Raw genomic sequence first — 13,311 nt, forward strand, 5'->3', positions numbered from 1 at the left:
GGGGATATGATCTCCATGTATAATACATAAGGGGGGATATGATCTCCATGTATAATACATAAGGGGGGATATGATCTCCATGTATAATACATAAGGGGGATATGATCATCATGTATAATACATAAGGGGGGGGTATGATCTCCATGTATAATACATAAGGGGGGATATGATCTCCATGTATAATACATAAGGGGGATATGATCTCCATGTATAATACATAAGGGGGGATATGATCTCCATGTATAATACATAAGAGGGGATATGATTACCATGTGTAATACATAAGGGGGATATGATCTCCATGTATAATACATAAGGGGGGATATGATCTCCATGTATAATACATAAGGGGGGATATGATCTCCATGTATAATACATAAGGGGGGATATGATCTCCATGTATAATACATAAGGGGGATATGATCTCCATGTATAATACATAAGAGGGGATATGATCACCATGTATAATACATAAGGGGGATATGATCTCCATGTATAATACATAAGGGGGGATATGATCTCCATGTATAATACATAAGGGGGGATATGATCTCCATGTATAATACACAAGGGGGGATATGATCTCCATGTATAATACACAAGAGGGGACATGATCTCCATGAATAACACATAAGGGGGGATATGATCTCCATGTATAATACATAAGGGGGGATATGATCTCCATGTATAATACATAAGGGGGGATATGATCTCCATGTATAATACATAAGGGGGGACATGATCTCCAGGTATAATACATAAGAGGGGATATGATCTCCATGTATAATACATAAGGGGGATATGAGCTCCATGTATAATACATAAGGGGGGATATGATCTCCATGTATAATACATAAGGGGGGATATGATCACCATGTATAATACATAAGGGGGGATATGATCACCATGTATAATACATAAGGGGGGAATGTGATCTCCATGTATAATACATAAGGGGGGATATGATCTCCATGCATAATACATAAGGGGGGGAATATGATCTCCATGTATAATACATACGGGGGGGATATGATCTCCATGTATAATACATAAGGGGGGGATATGATCTCCATGTATAATACATGAGGGGGGATATGATTTCCATGTATAATACATAAGGGGGGATATGATCTCCATGTATAATACATGAGGGGGGATATGATTTCCATGTATAATACATAAGGGGGGATATGATCTCCATGTATAATACATAAGGGGGGATATGATCTCCATGTATAATACATAACGGGGATATGATCACCATGTATAATACATAAGGGGGGGATATGATCTCCATGTATAATACATAAGGGGGGATATGATCTCCATATATAATACATAAGGGGGGATATGATCTCCATGTATAATACATAAGGGGGGATATGATCTCCATGTATAATACATAAGGGGGGATATGATCACCATGTATAATACATAAGGGGGATATGATCTCCATGTATAATACATAAGGGGGGATATGATCTCCATGTATAATACATAAGGGGGGATATGATCACCATGTATAATACATAAGGGGGATATGATCTCCATGTATAATACATAAGGGGGGGTATGATCTCCGTGTATAAATACATAAGGGGGGATATGATCTCCATGTATAATACATAAGGGGGGGGATATGATCTCCATGTATAATACATAAGGGGGGATATGATCTCCATGTATAATACATAAGGGGGGATATGATCTCCATGTATAATACATAAGGGGGGTATGATGAACATGTATAAATACATCAGTGGTTCATATAGTGAACTCGGTGTAGAGTTATTCCCCCTGAGGTCATCACAGAGGACAAGGGGGCACTCTTTATGTCTGGAGGAAAAGAAATGTAATCTCCAAATACGGAAAGGTTTCTTCACAGTGAGAGCTGTGAAAATGTGGAATACACTCCCTCAAGAGTTGGTTCTGGCCAGCTCAGTGGCTTTCTTTCAAAAAGTCCTGGATTCTTCCTTGGATACACAGAATATAACTGGATATAACATTTATAGGTAAAGTTGATCCAGGAAATATCCGATTGCCTCTCGGGGGATCAGGAAGGAATTTTTTCCCTGCAGGAGCAAATTGGATCGTGCTTTGCTGGGTTTATTTTTTGCCTTCCTCTGGATCAACTGTAGGTATAGGATTATAACTTTTTTTTTTAATGGTTGAACTGGATGGACTTTTGTAGGAGCTGAATACATTGAGCAGACCTAACTATCAGAACACAGCAGCACTGATTACAGTGTGCAAACTATGCTTTTACCTAACAACATTAACAACCACATTGAATACAGTGTGACAACTAAATTTACTATCAAAACACATACAAAATCTAACTGAACCTAGCACCTGTCTAGGAGGGTGCTACACTGTGTATATATACTAAGTTTAGGATGGCCCCTTACATCTGGGCCTAGAAGGGGCAGACTTTGCCCATTTGCGCCAGGCTTCAGTACAAGTTTAATAATATCCAGTTTGCAAATTGTTAACATTGCAACTGCTATTTGACATTGTTTACTGTTATTGCCGCCATAATTTGCTCTGCTGGACAAATAGCCTTGTTCTCTAGGAGGCCAGTTCACACCAGCATGCTGCGGTGGTGTGAGCTCAAAAACACTACAGCATGCAATACTTTTTTCAATGCAGCACAGTGAGACACAATCCACCACATCTCACCAATCTGCGGCTAGTGGCTAGACTCGTATCTTTTATTGGGCAATCCATTTTCGTCATGTTTTTTTTTTTTTTCGCCTGGAGTTGTTTTTTTAAATCGTAAACTAGCACCTATTAAAGTGGGCGTTTTAATCGCTTGGGCTAGTTGTAATGTTTCAGCGCCAAATGATGTACCCTCGCTTTCTAAGATATTTTATTGTACTTCTCTATGTATTGCCTTTTGTAACTTTTGTTATTCAACTTTGAAAACCCTAATAAAAATCTTTGTAAAATAAAGTGGGTGTTTTACCTAAATGTAAAAGTCTGCATGAAGACATTCCTGACATGTCAAAGTCAACACATTTTTCAAACAAATCTCTGCCTTTTATCATTATTATTATTATACAGTATTTATAAAGCGCCAATAGTTCGCTCAGCGCTGTACATTACAAAGGGGGACAGAACATGTGACAGAACAATACCAATACAATGCAAAACATGAGGGGATTGAGGGCCCTGCTCTTTCAAGCTTACAATCTAGGAGGGAGGGGATGGTGGTACAGGAGGAGATAGCTGTGGGGGATGGAGTGGTAGGAAGAGTGGAGGAGGTTGGCAAGTTAGCAGGGGGTGAGGTAGGCTTCCCTGAAGAGATGGGTTTTCAGGGTGCGCCTAAAGGAGAGGAGAGTAGGTGATAATCTGATGGGTTGGGGCAGGGAGTTCCAGAGGATGGGTGACACCCTGGAGAAGTCCTGGAGGCGGGCATGGGAGGAGGAGACCAGGGAACTAGAGAGAAGGAGGTCTTGTGAGGAGCGGAGTGTGCGTGTTGGGTGGTACTTGGATATTAGGTCGGTGATGTAGTTTGCAGCAGTATGGTGGACGGCTTTGTACATCAGCGTTAGGATTTTGAATTTGATCCGTGGGGCAATCGGAAGCCAGTGGAGGGATTGGCAGAGGGGGGTGGCGGAAACGGAGCGGTTGGAAAGGTGAATGAGTCTGGCTGCCGTATTCAGGATCGACTGAAGCGGGAATAGCCAGTGGTGAGGCAGGCCAGTGAGGAGGGAGTTGCAGTAGTCGAGTCGTGATATGATGAGGGAGTGGATGAGCTGTTTAGTGGTTTCTGGGGTTAGGAAGGGGCGTATTTTGGCGATGTTGCGGAAGTGGAGTCTGCATGAGTTTGTTAAAGATTGGACTTGGGGCTGGAAGGATAGGTTGGAGTCCAGAATGACACCAAGTACTCTGGCCTGCGGGGCGGGTTTGATGGTGGCGTTGTTGGATGTGATGGAGAAGTCAATGGGGGGTGGTGTCCGGGCTGGGGGGAAGACAAGAAACTCGGTTTTGGAGAGGTTCAGTTTAAGGAAGTGGAGCGACATCCAGTCTGATATGTCGCTCAGTAGGTGTGTGATTCGGGCAGAGACTGAGAGGGTGAGGTGGGGGGTAGAGAGATAGATTTGAGTGTCGTCGGCATAGAGGTGGTAGTTGAAGCCGTGAGAGTGTATGAGTTGGCCAAGGGAGGAGGTGTAGATGGAGAAGAGAAGGGGCCCAAGGACAGAGCCTTGAGGGACCCCAACAGAGAGGGGGAGTGAGGGGGAGGTGGTAGCATTATAGGTAACGCTGAAGGAGCGTTGTGATAGGTAGGATGAGAGCCAGGAGAGAGCGGAGTCTCTGAGGCCGAGGGAGTGTAGTTTTTTGAGGAGGAGGGGGTGATCGACTGTGTCTGTCTACTGTCTGTCTGTGTCTGTCTAAGCGCAGTCCTTGTGCGTCTGTCTACTGATTTTGCCTAGAAGGAAGCATTTCCTCAGACTCCTCCCTCCAGTGATCAAACTATAACATTGTAACTACGTAACAAGTAACAAGGTTAGAGGCTGTATCAGGGGCTGATCTGTGTCAGACATTTGTGAACAAAGCACAAGGATATAGATTATTGGTCATCTCTGACCTGGCATCCTAATCCAGGAAGACCCAGGATGATACCTGAACAAAGATGGCGCTCTCACTCTGAAGATATGAAGTCTTTGTCAGGGTATCTATGTGAGATAAAAGCTACATGGGAGGAATTCTGTAACACATTACTTACCATGCATGCAATTATCATAAATATATTTGACGCTGGATTCACCTTAACCCCCCTGGCGGTATTCCCGAGTGTAGCTCGGGGTAAAGTTTCAGCACCACAAGCGGTAACCCCGAGCTACACTTGGGCTTACCATGTGGCGCTGCTCCGGGATCCCTCGATCAGTTACCTTGTCCTGCGCTCCCGCGATGTCCCCCCTGCAGTGTCCCGTGTAATGTCCTCCGGTGGATGCCGGCATCTGTCATCTGGGTTCCGTTCCCTGCGACGTTGGGACGTACGGGGGACAGAACAGCGGGAAATTTGAAAATGACAAAAAGGGACATTCACTAAATACACTAAAATCACATAGTATTCCATTACTGTATCAAACCATTTCACATACATTTTGTCCTGAGTGCTTTGTCCTGTACCCTGCCTGCATTTTTACTGTTCTTTCTGCCTGGAAACTGAGAAACGTCCATGGCGTCCAAAAAGCGTCCCTTTAGGTCAAAATCGGTTTTAGACCGGCTAGAGAACAGCGATAGTAAATTAGAACCACTTGCAGAATTGTGTGATACTGATTCGTGGAGGAAATTCGTCATCAGACACTGAAAACGATTTTGCGACTTTGCTCAGCGATGTGCGAACTTGGCGCTATATTTCAAATTTCAGTGTTTTTGGTTTGATTATATTATTGAATTAAATTTATTATTATTATATTATTATTTTTATGATTATTTATTAAATTATAATTTATGATTTCGTGTTTCAAATTTTAACATACCCGGGATGTTTACTAGACTCTTGTTTGGACAGATTTCAGTGAGTTATTCCTAAAAATTACAGGCCTACAATAAAAACAATACATATTTCCATGCAAAAAAATGTACCACTTTGAGCACAGAAATATGGACATAATCAGACCGCTAGGGAGGTTAAAGGCTACAAGACACAGGGATTACTGTTTAATTGGAAAATTTTATATACCTGGAAAGCCTTTCACTTTCTCCACCATTCTATGATTCATTGGTTTCTCAAGAACCCTAAGCCAAGCCCTTCTTTGAGACATCCCAGCCATGAGAAGCATCTGGCATTGGAAATACCTTACTTTAGTAATTACTGAGAAATCTATGAGGATTGTAGAACAGGCTGGTGATAGAGAGAGAGGAATGGTATTATTCGGATGACCTCTACTGGTCACAGGTCCCATTTCTACTTTTCCTTGATCGTACTCCTAGTACGTACAGTACACTATTTTACTATGGAGTAAGATTTTAAAGCCATATGCTATCATGATTTAAAGTTATACTCTGTACTCACGCCATCTTTTGACGTCATTATAACGTGTTGCAACAGGTTGTATGGTTGGAGTAGCTTTTAGCTTTAGCTTAAAATTGCATAAAATGAAGTAGATTTTGCTGGAGGGCTTGTATGTGTTACCCTAAGCCTCCTAGATATTGATCTTCCCTGTAACACTTCCAGTAAATTCAACACTAACATTAGCCCTTCCTGTAACCCCATAAGAGTATTATTAACCACATGCCGCCCAGCCACTGTAGAAATACGGCGTCAGGGCGGCACGGCTTGGCAAAACCACGTTTTAAAACGTGTGTTTTCAAAACAGGTATTGGGCGCGAGCGAGGCGCGCCACCGTTCTACCTGTCCCGCCGATCACGGTCGCGGATGTCAGCCGCCGGGTCACAGCCGGTCGTTACCGGCTATGTCCCGGCGATTAGCGGCAATCAGTGACAGAGAGCACAGCTGCAGTAGCTGTGCTTTCTGTCAGTTCCCTGACAGCTCCTGACACGCTGATCGGGACAGAAGAGTTTATCTCTCCCGATCAGCGGTTTTCCCTGCAGTACACCCCCCCGCCTCCTAGTAAAACACTCCCCTCACACAGTTAACCCTTTCACTGAATAATAAAGTTAACCCCTTCCTCCCCAGTGCCATTAGTACAGTGTCAGTGTTTTTTTTTTTGCACTGATCACTGTATTGGTGTCACTGGGGATGTCAGTGACCCCAAGTCAGTTCCCCCCCAGTGTCAGAATGTCCGCCGCAGTCCCGCCATAAGTCGCTGATCACCGCCATAAGTCACTGATCGCCGCCATAAGCCATTAGTATACAAAAAAATTAAAAATCCCAGTATCTTTCCCGCCATTTGTAAATGCTAAAACTTTCACGTAAACCAATTAATTTACACATATTGGGGGTTTTTTGTAGCAAAGACATGTCGCAGAATACATTTTGGCAGAAATTTATGACTAAATTTGATTTTTACATTTTTTTTACTGGACATGTTTTATAGCAAAAAGTCCAAAATATTGTTATTTTCCTCAAAATTGTCAGCCTTTTTTTTGTATAGCGCAAAAAATTAAAAACGCACAGGCGATCAAATACCACCGGAAGAAAGCTCAATTTGTGGGAAAAAAAAGGATGTAAATTTCATTAATGTACCGTATTGCATGACCGCGCAATTATCCATTAAACTAGCGCAGCGCTGTATAGCAAAAAAATGGCGTAAATTGCAGTATCTATACCATAGTTTATAGACGCTATAACTTTCACACAAAGCAATCAATATACACTTATTGGGATTTTTTTTTACTAAAAACATGGAGCAGAATACATTTTGGCCTAAATGTATAACTAACTTTGAGTTTACTATATATTTTTTATAGCTGAAAGTAAAAAATATCATTTTTCTTCAAAATTTTGGGTCTTTTTTTGTTTATAGCGTGAAAAATAAAAAGCGCACAGGTGATCAAATACCACTGAAAGAAAGCTCTATTTGTGTGAAAGAAAGGCCGTAAATTTCATTTGGTTGCAGCATTGCATGACCGCGCAATTATCAGTTGAATTAGTGCAGCGCCGAGTAGCAAAAAGAGGCCTGGTCATTAAGGGGAGTAAATCCTCCGTTGGGCAAGTGGTTAAATAGATAAAAGGACGTTGGCAGCTCGATCTTCCACAATAAATGAGTTTATTAATCCAGGTACAAAATAATACAGGGCTTACGCATTTTAGTGCATAGCCTTTATCATAGTCTAGGCCAGGGGTCTCCAAACTGTGGACCAAGGGCCAGATGCAGCCCTTTTTCAGGCCCTTGGGACACTATTCCTCCCAATTATTTGAGGCACTATTCTTCCACCTTACACCAACAATGGGGCACTATTTTTTCCACTGCTACCAGTGATGGGGCACTATTCTTCCTCCTCTTCCTGACCACAAACCCACCATGTTTATTCTAACCGATGCTGGAATCAGGACATTTTTTACCCTGGCCACAATCTGGCTCCCCTAAAGTCTGGAGAACAGTAAACTGGCCCTTTGTTTGAAAAGTTTGGAGACCCCAGCCTAGGCTATGACTAAGGCTATAAACTGAAATGCATAAGCCCTATATTATTTTGTATATGAAAAGACAAAAAGAGGGCACACAGGCCTAGTGCATTACCTTTACAAATTAGATTTATTGATAAAAAGAAAATACTCACAAGAGAAATAAAATCAAATGGAAAGCATGTCACAAGAGATGCAGTGTGGTCCAAGACCCCTGAAGGTAGCCTGGTGGGGGACTGTAGACCTCTGGATGGCTGACGCGTTTCGAGGTTGTACCTCTTCCTCACAGCCAGTCTTTTTTTGTCTTTTCATATACAGTTCTCTTTGGATTTCCCTGGTCCATTGAGGGCAGCAAGGCTTGCATTCCTTTCATACACATGTGGGGATATTGACATTGGGGAGTCCATTGTCCAGCGCAGGAGCTCATGCGTCCGGTTGCTTTTTTCTTCCTACTATATTATTTTGTACTATACCTGGATTAATAAACTCATTTATTGCGGAAGATCGAGCTGCCAACTGCCTTTTATGTACATGTTTGCTCGGGTGCTAGGAGGACACCACTAGCCAGTGCACTGACCACTTACCACCTCGAGGAATTACAACAGGTGTTTTCTACTGTATTTAGGAGTAATACTAACCCTTTCTGTATCCCCAATACTAACCCTCACCGTACCCTAACATAAAACCTTCCTTTAACTCGCTAAGACTAATACTAACTTCTTCTGTGACCATAATATAAAACTGACCCCAGGGGCGGACTGACAACTCATGGGGCTCCCGGGCAATAGGGGATCATGGGGCCCCTGTGTCCTTGCCCAAACTCAAAAAAGCCTATGAAAAAGGTACCAGGGGCATCTTATTGGGCCCCCTACTGACCCCGGGCCCTCGGGCAGTGCCCGAGTTTCCAAATGGTCAGTCCGCCCCTGACTGACCCATAATGCTAACATAAACCCTTCCTGTAACTTTGAAACTAACCTTTCATGTAGCCCAAACACATAATTTGCTGTCCTACTAACAACTAGCCAACAGCTAGCTAACAAAACTGACAGAAGCAGCGTTGTGTTTCATTCCAAAACTGTATTTACTTCTGTGAATAGTCCTGTAAAACTGCAATACCGTCATGTAAACTAAAGTTACCATATGCTTGTAAACATGTCTCTCACAAATTCATATAATGAACACGTTTCTTACAAACAGTTACCTACAAATCACATTGAATACATTTAAATGCGATTTATCTATGTATGTGACTTTGATAAACAGAATTAAAGAACTTACAGGCATATGTGTATCAAAGGCAGGAAGGAGGAGACCTTCACTGGTGTTCTTCAGGAAGCTAAAAAAGGCTGCAGTGGTTTATGGAAAATCTTCATTCTTAAAAAACATGAGACACTTCCTGTTCTTTATGGATAAGGATGCAATTGCAGTGAATGACTAAAAGATGGTTCCCTACTCAACATAATGATGTGAATACAGAACATTCCTAGCCTGGTTTAAATATATACCACAACTGAATTACTGTAACATTTACCTTGGTAGCTCTTTATTCTGGAAAAGGACTACTAAATCTGAGACAAGTTGGAGTTATTCTTTAGCAATCCCCTGATTTAAGATTTTAAGATCTTCTTTGCAAACTTTACCATCACCACTAGGAATGGCTTTTATAATGAGACCCATTGGGCATACTTTGCACTTTGCTTGAGGGTCTTTCAACAAAACAAGATCTCCTATTTGAACATTTGGTTTCTCCTTTTCCACTTTCTTCTTGTTTGGAGGGATGACAAATATTCTTCTTCCAGCATTTCCAAAAGGTGTCAGCAAGGTTCTGAACCTGCTTCCACCGGCACTTGTAAAGATCTTTTAAGGTGAACTCAGCAGGTGATGATAATACTGCAGAAGCCTTCTGAGTCAAGAGCATTGCTGGTGTAAAAAATGTATATGGGAATGTTTGACCAGTCAAGTTCTTCCACCCTAAACTCGCTCATTCATGTCTTTATGGACCTTGCTTTGTGCACTGGTGCGCAGTCATGTTGGAACAGGAAGGGGCCATCACTAAATTGTTCCCACAAAGTTGGGAGCATGAAATTGTCCAAAAGTTCTTGGTATGCCGACACCTTAAGAGTTCCCATCACTGGAACTAGGGGGCCAAGCTCAACCCCTGAAAAACAACCCCACACTATAATCCCCCCTCCACCAAACTTTACACTTGGCACAATGCAGACAGGCAAGTACCGTTCTCCCGGCAACCGCCAAATCCAGACACATCCATTGGATTGCCAGACAGATAAGCGTGATTCGGCACAGCAGAGAACACGTCTTCACTGCTCTAGAGTCCAGTGGCAGCGTGCTTTACACCACTGGTCACGATGGTTTGTATTGTACTTGGTGATGCAAGACTTGGATGCAGCTGCTCGGCCATGGAAACCCATTCCATGAAGCTCTCTACACACTGTTGTGCTAATCTGAAGGCCACACAAATTTTGGAGGTCTTTAGCTATTGACTGCAGACAGTTGGTGACTTCTGCTTACTGTGTGCTTCAGCATGCGCTGACCCCGCTCTGTCATTTTACGTGGCCTACCACTTGGTGGCTGAGTTGCTGTTGTTCCCAGTTGCTTCCACTTTGTTATACCACTAACAGTTGACCGTGGAATATTTAGTAGCCAGGAAATGTCACGGATGGACTTATTGCACAGGTGACAACCTATCACGGGACCACGCTTGGCGTCACTGAGCTCCTGAGAGTGACCCATTCTTTCACAAATGTTTGTAGAAGCAGTCTGCATGCCTAGGTGCTTGATTTTATACACCTGTGGCCATAGAGGTGATTGGAACACCTGAATCCAATGATTTGGAGGTGTGTCCCAATACTTTTGGCAATAAAGTGTACCTCCGTACATATGGATGCAACAGTTGATGGGGTAGGTTCATTCTCCTCCCCGCCTTGCTCTTTGTTGGTTATCAGCGTCTCTGTTACCCAAGGGGCTGGACCTGAATGCAGTGCTGAAGTATGCTGGTCACTACTGCACTCTCTGCATCTTATATTGACCTTACAGTCTTTAGCAGTGTATTTTATGGATGCACAACATCTGAAGCAGATAGCATTTTCCTTCAGGTAAGCTTTACATTTATCAATGTGCTTGCTTCTGAACCCACTATGCTTTGACAGTGGGTGTGTTTTTTTATGGATTGGGCATGAACTGTCTGGGTCCATGGACTTCTTTTCAGAGTTGTTAAGACTTAAAGCTGTGCCAGTGGCTGACACCTCTGTCTTTCTGACTGACAATGAAGGTCTGTTGCCGTCTACCTACAGAGTGCAGGGGTTAGATGTATGTAATGTACAGAGTTCAGTTGTCAAAAGTATGCTATATACAGTGTGCAGGGGTTAGAAGTATGTGATATACAGAGTGCAGGAGCAGGAGGTACATAGTTACATATAGTTAGTCTGGCTGAAAAAAGACAAAAGTCCATCCAGTTCAACCATAAAAAAAAAAAAATAATTATAATCCTATACCCACAGTTGATCCAAAGGAAGGCAAAAAAACCCAGCAAAGCATGATCCAATTTGCTCCTGCAGGGAAAATATTTCCTTCCTGATCCCCCGAGAGGCAATCGGATATTCCCTGGATCAACTTTACCTATAAATGTTATATCCAGTTATATTCTGTGTATCCAAGAAAGAATCCAGGACTTTTCCGTGTTTGAAGATTACATTTATTTTCCTCCAAATGTAAAGAGTGCCCCCTTGTCCTCTGTGATGACCTCAGGGGGAATAACTCTACACCGAGTTCACTATATAAACCACTGATGTATTTATACATGGAGATCATATCCCTCCTTATGTATTATACATGGAGATCATATCCCCCCCTTATGTATTATACATGGAGATCATATCCCCCCTTATGTATTATACATGAAGATCATATCCCCCCTTATGTATTATACATGGAGATCATATCCCCCCTTGTGTATTATACATGAAGATCATATCCCCCCTTATGTATTATACATTGAGATCATATCCCCCCTTATGTATTATACATGGTGATCATATCCCCCCTTGTGTATTATACATGGGTATCATATCCCCCCTTATGTATTATACATGGAGATCATATCCCCCCTTATGTATTATACATGGAGATCATATCCCCCCTTATGTATTATACATGGAGATCATATCCCCTTATGTATTATACATGGAGATCATACCCCCCCTTATGTATTATACATGGAGATCATACCCCCCCTTATGTATTATACATGGTGATCATATCCCCCCTTATGTATTATACATGGAGATCATACCCCCCCTTATGTATTATACATGGAGATCATACCCCCCCTTATGTATTATACATGGTGATCATACCCCCCTTATGTATTATACATGGAGATCATACCCCCCCTTATGTATTATACATGGAGATCATATCCCCCCTTATGTATTATACATGGAGATCATACCCCCCCTTATGTATTATACATGGAGATCATATCCCCCCTTATGTATTATACATGGAGATCATATCCCCCTTATGTATTATACATGGAGATCATACCCCCCCTTATGTATTATACATGGAGATCATATCCCCCCTTATGTATTATACATGGAGATCATACCCCCCCTTATGTATTATACATGGAGATCATATCCCCCTTATGTATTATACATGGAGATCATACCCCCCTTATGTATTATACATGGTGATCATATCCCCCCTTATGTATTATACATGGAGATCATATCCCCCCCTTATGTATTATACATGGAGATCATATCCCCCCTTATGTATTATACATGGTGATCATATTCCCCCTTATGTATTATACATGGAGATCATATCCCCCTTATGTATTATACATGGAGATCATATCCCCCCTTATGTATTATACATGGAGATCATATCCCCCTTATGTATTATACATGGAGATCATATCCCCCCTTATGTATTATACATGGTGATCATATCCCCCCTTATGTATTATACATGGAGATCATATCCCCCCTTATGTATTATACATGGAGATCATATCCCCCCTTATGTATTATACATGGAGATCATATCCCCCCTTATGTATTATACATGGAGATCATATCCCCCCTTATGTATTATACATGGAGATCATATCCCCCCTTATGTATTATACATGGAGATCATATCCCCCCTTATGTATTATACATGGAGATCATATCCCCCCTTATGTATTATACATGGAGATCATATCCCCCCTTATGTAATATACATGGAGATCATATCCCCCCTTA

General features: G+C 42.0%; 1 protein-coding gene across 1 annotated transcript in view; it reads left to right on the forward strand.

Moving 5' to 3' along the window:
- CCDC83 (coiled-coil domain containing 83) overlaps positions 1-13,311 on the forward strand; it is a 100,832-nt gene that overhangs the window by 14,053 nt on the left and 73,468 nt on the right. The window lies entirely within an intron of this gene.

Source organism: Staurois parvus, unplaced genomic scaffold (assembly GCF_062004578.1).
Source record: "Staurois parvus isolate SC_StPar_1 unplaced genomic scaffold, SC_StPar_1.0 ptg001468l, whole genome shotgun sequence".
Taxonomy (NCBI): domain Eukaryota; kingdom Metazoa; phylum Chordata; class Amphibia; order Anura; family Ranidae; genus Staurois; species Staurois parvus.